Raw genomic sequence first — 12,619 nt, 5'->3', positions numbered from 1 at the left:
GGAAACTGATTCTCTAGAGCATCAGTGCCTGGGGCCCGTTCCCCAGAAGACGCCCGAGACTTCTGCTCGTGAGCTCATCAAAGCCCCTGGTCTCTGGGCCTGGCCGCCCCAGGATGGCCCATCTGGATGAAAGCAGAGGACAGGGCCACCTGCTCCCTCCCAGGGGAAGATTTCAGTGGTTACACACATGCTGTTCCTGGGCTTAGAGTGTGGTGAAAAGCCAGAGGAAAAGGGGGAAAAACCTGAACCAGGAAAGTCCAAGGCTGTTTGCTCTTTTCCCAGTGGGTGAGACTGGCAGTGGCCAGGACCAGGCTAGTTCCAAGGGATCCGGCCCTACTGCTTCCCAGCCCAAGCCAGCAGCCCCAGCTGCCCTTCCCCTCCCAGCCACCAGAGGTCAGACCGCTGCACCCAGCCCACGGAGGCACAGACTCGGACTCTGCGAGGACATTCAAGCAGCTTCTTCCACAGGCACTTTTGCTTCTAATGGTACCTCATTTATGACCTGTATTTCTTTAAAGTTTACATTATAGTTTAATTGTATGAAAAATATGTAACACGTAATAAACACAATAAGGTAAACACCCATGAACAAGTGACTTAAGAACTAGAACTTTACAAATACTGCTGCACTTCCCTCGTTTCCCCTCCTTCCTATCCCCCGCCCCACTCCCACAGGGAAACAGTATCCTGAACACACACTGTGTGTGTGTGCGTGTGTGTTTATTGATTTCAGAGAGAGGACGAGAGAGGGCAAGAGAGAAACATCAATGATGAGAGAGTCACTGATTTGCTGCCTCCTCACGCCCCCCGCTGGGGATCGAGCCCGAAACCCAGGCATGTGCCCTGACCGGGAATCGAACTGTGACCTCCTGGCCCTTGGGCCAATGCTCAACCACTGAGCCACGCCGGCCGGGCCTGAATATATATATTTTTAATCATTCCCTTGCTCCTCTTCAAAAAAAGTTTTACCTTAAGAAATCCCATACCATAAAGTTCACCATTTGAAAGGGTATAATTCAATGGCTTTTAGGATAATCACAAAATCGTACAAACATCATCAACTTCAGAATATTTTCACCATCTCCAAAGAGACCTTGTAACCAAAGTCTGTGACTCCCACCCTCCCTTTCCCCTAACCCCTGACAACCACTACTCTACTCTGTCTCTATGGACTTGCCTATTCTGGACATTTCATATTTTAAAAAATCATGAGTATGTGGCCTTTCACACCTGATTTCTTCCCCTTAGCATAACGTTTTCAAGGTTCACCCATATTTGGCACATGCCAGTACTTCATTCTTTCTTATGGTGGAATAAGTTTCCATTGTATGAATATTCATCCTGCTCTTCTTTTTTAAAATACATCTAAATAAGATACTGTTTAGTGGAGCTTTTTTGAGCTTTATAATTATGATACCATGTTCTTTTTTTTTAGTCTTCTGTGACTGGCATTTTTGTCCAACATTATGTTTCTAAGATTCATCCGTATTGTTCCTCGTAAGCACAGTCCATTCATTTCCAATGCTGTGTAATATTCCGTTATGCCAGGAAACTATCTTCTCCTGTCAGAGGACATCTCCCCCCCCCCCCCCCCCGTTTTGTGCTCTTGTAAATGATGCAGCTGCGAGCATGTCTGCGTGTTGCTAGGGCACATGTAAGAATCCTGAAGGCACTGTTTCAAATCTTTGACCACACTTTCAGAAGCAATACTTTCACACTGGAACCCAGTAAAAGTGTATACTCATGAATACCAGAAAGAATATCATAAAATAACACTTAACCTTCAAATGAATGATGCCTTCTGATGTTTCCTGTTCTACCCTTTTATTTTAAATGACAGGGTCCACTAATGGGTTATCCTCAGCGGTTTGAAAAATGATGTTCTAGAGACAGGCAAAGTGAAGTGCTTGGGTAGCACACTATGCAAACTTTCAACTTTGCAAAATAATTTGAAGTTGTTTTCCTAAGTCATCATCTCTATTTTAACACCCCAACAACTGAATATGACTGTTGTTACTCTACATACTTATCAATACTTGATATTGTCAGGCTGCTTAATTTCTGCCAATCTAGAGGCATAAAGCATGGTATTGGTTTTATTTTAGTCATGGAGCTGGGCTTCCTTCCAGTTGTTTGCCACTCCTGGTTCTTCAGTGATGGCTTTCACGTCTTTTGCTTTATTTTCAAGTGGTCTGACATATCACTCATTTCTTATTTTGAGTACTAAATCTTTGTCATTAAGTATCTCAACTATCTTATCCCACTTCATGGCTTGCCTTTTCACTTTTAAAAACTTTCAATGAACAGAATTTAGAAATTCCAATGTAATTAAATGCAATGATTTTTTGCCTTGTTAAAGATAGTCTTTGTCACCCTGAGTCAGAATTTTCTCCTAAACATTGTAAATCTTTGTCTTTTCCATTTAAATCTTTATTCCACCTAGAACTGATGTTTGTGTAAGGTGTGAGGTAGGGATCTGACTTCTACCATTTGCTCTCCCTCCTTCCTCACTACGCACACCGCCACCTGTGCCACACATCTCATTTCTGTTTAGGCGTGGGTTTCGGGGCTTCTCTATGGATCTGCTGGGCAATGGGTCGACACCTGCATCAAAATCAGTGTCTCAGTTACAACAGCTTCATGGGGGTCTCCCCACATGGCAGAGAAGTTCCCTCTTTTATCTTCCACCTCTTCTGCCAGGAATTCTTCACTATTCTTCGTCTTTCCCTCTCCTCTATTTTAGAATCAGCATGTCAAATTCATCCAAAACTGTCTGGATTTTCATTGGAATTGCAATGGATCTATCTAGAGAACAGCTTGGGGAAGACGAAATTTTACTGGCCCTGAGTCTCCCACCTATAAGTCAATCTTTTCAATGTCCATTAATAAAGTTTTACAAATGCTTCCACATAAGTCTTACACATCTTCTGTTGTTTATTCCTAGGTCCCTTATCATTTTTATTCCTATTTTAAACGCTGTCTTCCGTATGTTTTCTAATTTTTGCTGGTATAGGAAAAAGCAAAAGATTTGTATATATTGACCTTAAGTCCAATATTCTTGTTAAGCCCTCTTGTTATTTCTGATAATTTACCTTTGGATTCCTTTGGATAGTCTCTGCAGACATGATACAGCATCATTTCTTCTTTCCTAGTTCTTACACGGTTTATTTCTCTTTCTTACCTTATTTCTGGTCACGGCCAGAAATTCCAGTGAAATGTAGAACAGACGCACCAACAGTGGTCACACACACACTAACGCATATGCCTTATTACTGATCTTACTTTACTCTGTGTGTTTATTTTTTATTTTTCCAGCTTCCCTGAGATATAATGACACACAACGCTGTGGAAGTTTAAGGTATCCAGCGTGACCTAACACATGCATATATTGTAAAACGACTGCACGCACAGTAAGGTCAGTTAACACCTCCACCACCTCACAGTCCACGGGCAGACGCTCTAACCACTGAGAAAACTGGCGAGGGAGATCCTCTCTGTCTTAACCTCTATTTCACTTTCTACCTTTTCGTGCCCTTATGTATTTTGTGTATCTTGTAAATAGAAAAGAGACAGATTTTTTAAAAATTTAACCTGATAATCTTTACTGTCAAGTTTACTCTAACTTCATTGTGACGATATGTTTGGTCTGATTTCTACCATCTGTTTTTCCATTACTTTTCTTGTGTATATTTCTTTCTGTTTTGAGGGTTTTTTTAATTAATTTTTTTTTCTTATTTACTTTGTACTGCCTGAGAAATTGCACAAGCTATTTCTGGTCTTTTAGTGTTTGCCTTTGGAATTTTACCATATATATTTGCTCTAGACTAAATGTGTCCAAAATTCACGTGTTGAAACTTAATCCTCACTGTGACAGTGTTAGAAGGTGGGGCCTTTGGGAGGAGATTATGGCCTGAGGGCAGCGGCCTCATGAATGAAATTAGCGCCCTTATAAACTTCCTCCATATTAGGGCTCAACAAGAATGCAGCTGTCTATGAGCCAGGAAATGGAGCTTCATTGAACACTGAATCAGGTACCTGATCTTGGACTTCTAACCTCTGCAACTGTGAGAAATAAATTCTGTTGCTTATAAGCTACCAGTATATGGTATTCTGCAGTCTGAACTAAGTCAGTATTCAGTTTATCAAAGACCAAAAAAAAATCTACAGCTAAAAGGTATAATAGATATTAGGTATAACATCCCTCGTGAAAGATACAAAAATACAAATCATTGCTTTCCTGAAATACATGCTATTTTTGTATGTGTACAGTAGCCATCCTGCAAGACAGCCCCCCCCCCATACCTCCTGGTATTTACATGCCAGGTGCCTATGTAGTCCCTTCACAAGGGTTACTCTGCATGACCAATAAAATATGGCAGAACTGCTATGGCACTTTCATTATTAGATCACAAAAGGCACCACAGCCTCTCTCTCTCTCTGACTGCTTGCTCTGGGGGAAGATACCTGCCATGCCTTAAGGATACGGGTACCCTATGGAGAGGGCGCTGTGGCAAAGCACTGAGGGCCTGCCGGGAAGCTTGTCGGTGAGCCTGGAAGCAGATCCTCCAGCTCTCACAGAAGTGCCTCCCTGGCTGACAGCCTGGCCCTGAGTAGAATTGCCCCCTCCCTGATTCCTGACCCTCAGGACTGTGTGAGGTAATAAATGTCTGTTATTTTAAAGCCACTGAGTGTGGGGATGATTTGTTATGCAGCAATAGATGACTGATACAACATAGCTGCTCGATGGTTTGTTCACAGTCCTATTTGAATCTCAGTCAGCTTCAATCCATGTTCTTTATTCCTGAACATCTTTTAGAATTTTCTTTAAGGAAGATCTATTAGCTATAAACTCAGTTTTTGTTTATCTGAAAACGCTCATTTCACCCTTGTGATGGACAGACGGAGACTTGCTTCTACCAAACAGAAGATGATGGGCTGTTACTCCCAGGATGGTGTTGTGTTATATGTGCCTCGATCTTGGCAGAAAGAAGTTAGAGAATTCTCTCCCTTGTTGCCTTGGAAAAGTAAGGTCATGCTGAGAAAGGGCCTATGGAGAAGAGCACATGGCAAGGAATTGTGGGAAGCCTCTAGCCACTCGGAGCAGCCCTTGGCCAACAGCCAGCAAGAAAATGGGGAGCTCTGTCCTTCTGAGACAGGAGATGAATTCTGCCAACAGCCTGAGGAAGTCTGGAAGTGAACTGTTCCCCAGTGGATGCTCTGATTGCGTCACAACTCTAGCCAACATGCAGGCTGCAGCTTGGCAAGACCCTGAAGCAAAGAACCCAGGAGAGCTGTGCTGGACTTCTGCCCTACAGAAACCACGAGGTAATAAATGTGTGCTGTTTTAAGCTGCTAAGTTTGTGGTAATTGGTTATGCACTAATAGAAAAGTAATACAGCCCTACCTCTGAAAGGTAGTTTGGCCTTGTATGCAGTTCTTGGTTGATATTATTTTGGCTCTGATTTTGAAATGTTATTCCATTGCTTTCTGACACCCATGGTTGCTGTTGAGAAATCTGCTGCTTGCTCTCATTCCTTCGCAGATGTTCTCTTTTCTCTCTGCCTCCTTTTAATTCTTCTCTTTTGGTGTTCAAAGTTTCACTGGACCAGAGTCAAAATGCGTGTTTATTTCTCTGTATTCTGTTGTTTCCTTTACCTGTGGATCCATCCTTTTCAACAATTATGAAAAACTCTCAGCCATTATCTCTTCAAATATTGCCTCTCCTCCACTCTCTCTATTTTCTTCTCTGAGACTATGATTATGTTAGATATTCTCATACTATTTTCTTTATCACCTTATTGCTTTCTTGTGTTTTCTACTTCTTTGTTTCTCTGTGCTGCATTCTGGGCAATTGTTTCAGATTTATCTTTTATTTACTAATTCTCTGTTTAACCCATTTATTTAATTTTCAATTTCAATGACTATTTCTAAATGTCCTGTTTGGTTCTTTTTCAAGCTGCCTGGTCGTTTTTGTTAGTCTCTGTTGACTGCACATTTCTGATACCCATTTTTAATTTCTTTCAGCATTTTCTGCATAGTTATTTTACATTTTATGTCTGCTAATTCCAAAGTCTTAATTCCTTGGGGGTCTTAATCTATTTGTTGTTTCTGTGCCTTTCAATCATATATGACTGATTTTCCCTGTGTTTGGTAATCTTTGATTACGAACTCATATTTCCTAGATTCTACTCTGTGGGGCATGAGTAGTCCTAAATGGGAGGCTTTCTCCCAGGGAGAGTTTGTTCTGCTTTTCCATGCAGACTGAAGGCGGCAGATGCCCACCTTAGATCACTTTGGCCCTGCTCAGGAGTCCTGGGCTTACTGTGGGAGTCTCTGGTTTGGTTTCCTAAACTTCTTGGGACCAAGGCATATTAGTCTCTGTAAAGCAATGATGTCAAGTGGCATTCATTCTATGAACAGCTCTGGCTTAAATTCTGGTTACACTGTACATAATCCAGTGCTAGTTCTATCTCACGGGTTTTTCATTTTTTCAGTTTTTATGCAGTTTTTGGTTTGGGGAGAGGATGATGACTGGTGACTGGATGATTTCCTTTCCTTCTTATGAGCCAAACTCTGTGATAACAAAATCGGTTTATCTGAGATCAATTATTTTATAGTGGAAAGTCTCATCAATGTATTAGCCAACTATTATGTCCAAAACACATTTTACAAAGTATGAAATAAAATAAGTTTTAAGCACCTGATATCTGTAAAACCTTTATGTTTGGGGAGTGGGGTTTACTGCTATTTCTCAGATCAAGTCCTATCTACAAATTATATCTTCAAGTCACATGTGCTCCTTGCTCAGCCAGTGGAGAGACTGGACTAGGGACCAGAAGGAGGGTAGAACTGGACATTAAAAGTCTTCAAATCCTAGAGGCCTTGGTGTGAATATTGGATCCAAGGTGACAGAGGGAAAAACAAATGAGCCAGGCTTCCCACAGTGGCTCCTTGACAGCTCTAGCTAAGAGAGGGATCATTAGGCAAGTAGGGCTCCTCTTGGGAGTAGAGAAGACACACATCAAGGGTTCCGGCCCATTCTTCCCTGCTGTGCCTTCCCCTCAACTCCCCCACAATCACCTCCATAAATGCTCAGGTTCAAGTCAATCCCACAACACATGCTGAATTCCTAGAAGGTGCCACACCATTCCAGTACTGCAAGGGATCAATAGCGAACAAGATGAAGCCTCAGCTTCCAAGGAAAGGCAGGTATGGAAGAAAAGGGCTCTGATATATCAGCAAATGAGAAGAGAATGTCACAGGTGGTAGAGACGACATGCAAGGAGAGCCCATCAGGGCACAGAAAGGGGGAGCAGGGAGTACAACAGAGAACTGGGGCGGGTCCGTGGAGGAGCTGGTATTTCAGCCAAACCTCGAAAGGAGGGTGGGATTTTGATGAAAAGGGATAGAAGAGAGAAAAGGAAGGGCACTCTGGCAGAGGAAACAGCATGAGCAAAGGCAGTGAGAAGGGAAAATGGAAAGCAGAGATAACAAAAGTGTTCAGTTCAAGTTCATTTCTATTGAACCTGAAGGCATTTCACTCAACGGTGGCTGCCTGCAGTGACTTCCTGGGGGCTCTGGATGAAGTCCAGCAGGAGGAAGGGCCTCAGTCTATTAGTAATACCTGCATAACCCAAGGGACGGCTGTGACAGCAATCTGCCAAGTATTTGCCATTTCTAGAGTAAGATACCTTCCCAAACAGTGAATAATCCAGTTGAGTAAACCTTGAGGTGGTGGGTGGTAAGAATTCTGATAAGACAGTTGGAGTCGAATTATGGAGGATCTTGAATGCCTCACTAAGAATAAAGACCTGTCTTTGTATTCTAGAGAAAACATTTCCGATCAAGTTACGGTGTGCTGAAAGAAACACTGTTATAGATCTGGAAAGCAACCAACTCCCTACTCCTTCCAGCACCCACCCAGGCCCGGCCTACACAGCCACACCTCCGCAAAGGCCTCCTCAGGGTGCCCCTTGGCCCCTACACCCATTTTTAAAATGTCGTTGGTACCACTGGCATGACCCCGAATCAACTGGTCAAGCACAGAGCCTCTGAAAGGACACAAAATGCCCTTCTCTCACTGCTGCACCAGGAAACGTTACCCGGGCCTCCGCTCCCCCCACACAGCCCTTCCAAGTCAGTACACATTCCTTTCTCCCAGAAGGAAAGCTGGGCTGGCTTGCGGGGGGACGCGTAAGAAGTGGTACAAGTGATAAACTTTATTTCCAGAAGAAAGAGAGGAGGGAGGGATTTGGGGAAGAGGGAAGAGCAAGGTAGGTTTAAGTGGAGCTGGGAGAGGGGTCCCAGAGCACTGCATTCCCCTCAATGTTCGTGCTGGGAGAGGTCCTCCTTCTGAGGCCAGACCCTGCCTGGGAGGCCGGAGGGCCTGGCTCCCTGGGACGGGGCTCTGGAGCCTCCTGCTCTTGAGCTCTAGAGCGTTTAGACCATCCTCCCATCGGGAAACGGGACCAGCTACATTTGCCGCCTCTACAGCATCTTAGAGAAAGAATTCCTTCCGTCCCACTGTGCTCCTCCGGCCACACTCCTGACTGCGCTGCCCCGCTAGACCGCTGACGCTCAGGGGCAGCAGCACTTCGTGCTAATTCTCCTCCCTGATCTTCCTGCTTCTGCACGGCGCTCTGCATGTGCGGGAGAAAGCAATCAGAAGAGTTTCTCCGGCAATTATCTTTCCATACTGAGTCACATAATTTCACATAATTGCTGGGGAAAAGCTGCTTGGAAAGAGAAGCCACTAGTTGATGATACAGCAACATGCTATATTATTTTTGATTCCACGCAGTAGTGAGGTAGATCAGAATACCCAGTTCTATTGTGAAAATAACTCAGAAACAACCTCTCTTTAAAATGCAAAGGATCCAAATTACATTATCTCCCCTCATCCCTCCATCCCTCAGCCCCAAAGCCTCACTCCTGTTTCCTTGCACCCCGCTGCTCGCTGTCCTTCAGGCTCAGCCCACTGGAAACACGCCCAGGGGCTCACCAAGGCCCAGATTCTGGCAGGATTCCCAAAGAACGGTGAGGGCCCCACTGCAAACAGGACATGCGGGAAGGGACCCTTCTATGGGGTCAGAGAATGCCTGAACCACATTGTTTAGGCTAACTGGTTACACTAGACTGTTACCGTATGCCAGCGGACGTGACTTAGCTTATGATGTATCCAAATCTGTCCAAAAGTAGCTGGGGGAAAGAAAATTCCACCGTGTATAAATAGGATATAACCAAGATGTGAGGCTTACCAGATGGAGTTAGAATTTCAGCATGCCAGAGTTAGAATGATTGAGATGAAAGCGCTTACATTTTACTTAAGGAGCCTGAAGGCCGAACAGAGAAACGAGATGGCCAGGTCATCCAGGTAGTGGGGTGCAGAGCCAGCTCGGGACCCGTTTCCCCAGCTCCTGCCTGCTGCTCTGGCCAGAGTTGGGAGAAGAGTGGCCACGAGGGGCAGCAGGGAGGGTTGAGCCATGACTGAGCACTCGGGCAGCCCAGCATGGCCCCTACAGAAATGAAGGTGACCAGGGCAATGAGAGGGGCAGAAGCAAAGCGCCTGACAGGTCCCGTGGCTCTCCATCAGTGGACCACCTGTGCTTGAAGATGTCGAGGGTACTGATGGAATTATGTCTAAAAAGGGCCTTCAGAAGGCATGGGGCCCAGCCCCTCGCTCTCCAGAGGGGGCAAAGGGATGACCAGAACGTTCTTCCAGATGAACCTGGCTGCCCCGCGTGGACGAGTGTGGAGTCTGTGACTGCTACCCGGCATAGAGCTGAGCAGTCTCAGGCCAGGCTAATGGCCGAAAACAGAAGGCCCAGGGCTCAAAATTATCGTGGACACATTGGTCTGACTTACTGGCAGAGAGGTGGATTCTTTATATCCGTAGGGCATTAGTAAGTCTTACTGCCTGGGAGGGAAATAGGGGGAGGGCAGTCTGCTCTGTGGTGAGCAAGACCTGCTTGGAGACAAGGACTGGCCCAGCGCCTTGTAAGGTCTCCGAGGCTGGGATCTGATGAAGGCAGTGCGTGTGCAGCCTGAGAGGGACCATCAGCTCTATTACACTTGTGAGTGAATGAGCGTGGGGAGAGGTCAGCACAGCCCAGCCCATGGCTTTGGGAGGTTTCACCTTCATGAGAACTTGGGCATCACCATGCCTGAGTGCTGGGGTGGCTGGAACGCTCCTGATCTTCACTGGCCCCCCTCTCACCCCCGTGTCTTCCTGCCCCCTCCGCACTGGGCACCCGCACATCCTGGCACTCACACACAGCTGCACCTCTCCTCTACTACTCATTACCTTTCTGTTTCTCATCTTAGATGCTCTGGCCCAAAGTCCTCTTGGGGTTTGATGTACCAGAGTAAAAGGAAAGCAAAGAACAAAGGAAGTCATGGTCTACTTGCCAGCTCTGTGCCTAGAAGGGCTCCAGAGGCCGCTTTCCCTGCGTCCTGGCTAACCCAGCGCTCCTCCCGCCCACTACGCCGCAGGGCTGCTTTCAGGGATCTCTGTGTTCTCCCCTCACCTCGTGTCCTATGTGACCAGGGGCCAGGAAACCGTTAAGGACCACATTGTGGCCTCAAACCCCCAACTCTATGCCCTTAAACACCTTGACCTTGAAGTTCCAGCCACAGAGGCCCAGAGTCACCACATCTGTTTTTGTAGAATGAAGGGCGGATTCTTCTTTACGTCCAGCCCCTTCAAGACTCCCTTCCTCACAGAGCTGCAAGACAAGGCTGCAGCCTCCTTGACTGTGAACACTTCGTGCAATGCCGTCCCCAGCTCAGTGTGCCCAACCCTAGGTCAGGCGCCAGGCAGGCACTCTGAGCCTATGCCTGGAGAATGTCAACCTCCTGAAGAGGGAGGTCAGGGGCGGAGCTCCTGGCAGCTACACAAAGCCCCACCCACTCACACTGCACTTTCTGGGGCAGCAGCCTTGACCGGAGAGAGAAACAGAGGAGGCAGGGGAGAGTGGGCGTCACCTAAGTGGTACAGAGCACTGAGTTTGTCAGTAGGACTAAGCAAGATGCTAAAGACTGAGAGTCTGGGGCGTAGGAAGGGGTCAGAGGTCCGTCTGGAGCACAGGGGTCCTTCTATGGGCTCCAAGGAAATAAATGAAGCGAACTGAGAACTCTGAGATGGAAAGCCTACCCTGTGAGGCCCAGTCTAGGAGTCAGATTGGACATATGAAGTAATAACCATCGCCATGGCAAACAGTGCAGCTCAGGCACTATTCTTAGTGCTTTAAATGTCAACTCTCATTTAATCCTGAAAAACAGCCTATGGAGTATGTGTTACCATCAAACCCACTCTACAAGGAAAGAATCAGAGGGCAGACAGAGGTCACCTGGTGAGTAAAAGATGGATTCCAATCTGCAATCCAGCTCTACCTGCCTTTCTGCTGGTAGGGGAGGGGTGGTCTTCCTGCTGGGTGCTCCTCACTCCAACCCTAGGCCCCTCCTCCCTGGGGAGGGCCACGATGGGCCACCTGCACTGAGGCTCCCCAAGGTAGCTGCCACCCTGCTTCTTGCTCCTATCCCAGTCCAGAGGCTGCGCTGCCAGCTCACACACCTGAGGAAGTCAAATCGGTTCTGCAAAGAGGCCGAGATGAAGGGGCTCCTGCCCCTGGGTGAACACGCACCCACCAAGCTTCTCACCAACTCTAGCATCACACAAACTCAGGAGAGAAGGACAGCAGCACACACGGTGGCTGCAGCTGTTCCCAGAGGGATGGAGAGCTGTTCCCTCAGAAGGGGGATTTGTCTGTTTGCTTTAACCAATTACCGAATTGTGTAGCTGATTAGTCGGGGGTGAGAGCATGGGGTGGGGCAGTGGGGGATTAGCCCATCCACTCCCCTGTCTACTTTCCTACTATAAAGGTTATTATAAAGGTCCAATGAGCTAATATACAGGAAGGTTCTTTGTAAACTGCAAAGCTCTGTGATAACGACACCTAACATGCATTAGGCATCCATGTCAAGCACATTAACCCTTACAGCGGTTCTAAGAAGTGGCTATGATTATGATCATTTCCATTATAAAGATGGAGAAACTGAGGCCAGGAAGGTTAAGTAAGTTGCCTAAAGTCCCAAAGCCAGAAAGCGGCAGAGCCCAGATTAGAACCCAAGCAGTCTAGCTCCAGAGTCCTTCCTCTGAACCACGTTGCTACCCCGCCCCAGCACTACTGAGTGGCTCTGTGCACCTAAGCAAGTTACTCTACCTCTCGGAGCCATTGCTTCTGAAACAGAAAGATGGGGTAATAACTGCCCTTCAGGAGCAAGGGGATGAGCTGAAGCAGCCTTTGTGTGCGGGTTTTATTGCTTGTCTGCCCACACCCATCCCTTCTAAGGGCATCTCCTGGAGGGAGATGGCTCTTCCACACTCCAGCCCTGTAGGTCTACTGAGGGCTGCCAACCGCAGCCCCTCCCTTGTAGCTAAAAGGACCGGATATGAGATTCAGTGTACCCCGGGGCTATCACATTGGAGCCCAGGGAGAAAGGGTGCAAGCAGCCCAGCTGTGACTAGCTGTGACTTGTGGGTAGGGGAGAAGTCAGCCAGCAGCAGACAGGTGACACTGCTGGGAGAGGAGCTGGGAGAAGGGACAGCGCAGAGTCGGGG

At 46.7% G+C, this 12,619-nt stretch overlaps 1 protein-coding gene across 1 annotated transcript in view; it reads right to left on the bottom strand.

The window, feature by feature from the left end:
- FXYD6 (FXYD domain containing ion transport regulator 6) overlaps window positions 1–12,619 on the bottom strand; it is a 30,031-nt gene that overhangs the window by 6,913 nt on the left and 10,499 nt on the right. The window lies entirely within an intron of this gene.

The sequence above is a fragment of the Miniopterus schreibersii genome (genome assembly GCF_964146895.1).
Source record: "Miniopterus schreibersii genome assembly, chromosome: 12".
NCBI classification, from domain to species: domain Eukaryota; kingdom Metazoa; phylum Chordata; class Mammalia; order Chiroptera; family Miniopteridae; genus Miniopterus; species Miniopterus schreibersii.
Note: the sequence above shows the minus strand (reverse complement) of the source record. Positions and strands in the feature narration are given on the sequence as shown.